The sequence below is a fragment of the Pteropus vampyrus genome, unplaced genomic scaffold, assembly GCF_000151845.1.
Source record: "Pteropus vampyrus isolate Shadow unplaced genomic scaffold, Pvam_2.0 Scaffold97, whole genome shotgun sequence".
In the NCBI taxonomy this organism is placed as follows: Eukaryota; Metazoa; Chordata; class Mammalia; order Chiroptera; family Pteropodidae; genus Pteropus; species Pteropus vampyrus.
This window is the reverse complement of record NW_011888878.1, coordinates 3,676,212-3,677,548: the sequence shown is the minus strand read 5'-3', so window position 1 is coordinate 3,677,548 and position 1,337 is coordinate 3,676,212. Positions and strand designations below refer to the sequence as shown.

General features: G+C 42.6%; 1 pseudogene; it reads left to right on the top strand.

Moving 5' to 3' along the window:
- The first annotated feature begins 1,004 nt into the window (after positions 1–1,004).
- On the top strand, positions 1,005–1,123 carry LOC111742626 (annotated as a pseudogene).
- The last annotated feature ends 214 nt before the right edge of the window (positions 1,124–1,337 follow it).

Sequence of the window (1,337 nt, the reverse complement as noted above, 5' to 3'; positions counted from 1 at the left end):
TTTTGTGAGCTTTTGAGAGTTTCTATGAAAGTTCACATCAGGAGCCAAAATAGCTCATTTATATGGAATAAATCACTGGAAGTGGCTTAGGTGGGCCCATAAGTTGAGAAAGGTAGGGTCTGAGAATCCACTAGGTGGAGTGACCTGTGTAGTTCCATTTGATGGCACCTGCATCTGGAGGCTGGGAGTGGAGAAGGCTCAACAATGAAACTTTTCGCTTGCACCTCTGTCTGGGAGCAAGCCATCCCTCCAGCCCAGTATCTGAAGCCTGACACTCAGCACTTCCTTATACATCCCTGGCACCCCTGTAGTAGCTGCCCCAGTGCTGGAACTCAGAGTAAGTAAGTCCATCAGTGAGTAAGGCTGGGAGTGGACTCTTAAGCTCTCAGCTTCCCACAGCCCTCTGTCTCCCTCAGTCACAACCTCCACTGATTTTTACAATCAGAAGTTGTGGGGACTTCTCTTTCCAGCGCTAGAAACTTGGGCTGGGTTGCTCAGTGTGTGGCCAGGACCACTTCTTAGATCCTTAGATGGGAGAGGCAGCTTTGCAGCCAAGATAGCCCTTCTTATTCTTGACTGACACTCATAGTTGTGGAATTGGGACATTTAGCATCTTTGCCCTTCTTAATGTTTTGAGGCAACCTATTACTTGAAGTGACCTAGTTGTAGGACTTCTGTCCAACCAGACCTCTGGCGACTCCACATACTAGTTGCTCTGTTAAATATTGGTTGTTTTGTTATAATTTTAGTGTGGTCATGAGACAAGGTATGCATAGCTTCTACCTTCTACGCCATCTTGAATCCTTCCCATTGGGTATCTAAATATGTTATGTTACATAGAAAAGCAAATTCCTTTGTCAGTCAGTTGCATTATAATCAGATTTATAACCATTTTAAGGGTTTTTTTTTTTTGACTTATTTTAAAATACAGTTTCTGAGTGGCGTCAGAAGCATGGTGGAGTGAGAGATGTCCCTGAAATCCCCCTTTGAAATAACAGTAAGCCATCTAAAGCCATCCTACCCTGAACAAGCTTAATCCTATCTTATCTCAGAAGCTAAGCAGGGTTGGGCCTGGTTAGTACTTGGATGAGAGATTACCTAGGAAGACCAGGTGCTGTAGGTGTAAAAAATAAGTGATTGTAAGCTGACAAGGTCCTTGCAATCTGTGAAGTCAACCAAGGGTTGCCTCACCTAAAAAAAAAAAAAAAAAAGAAAAGAAAAGAAAAGAAAGAAAGAAAGAAAAAGGGAAGAACAGTAAGCTAAACATCTAAAACTCAACAAATAACACCTAACCTGTACACAAGCATATCTGAGCAAACAATCTGTGCATAAGAGAT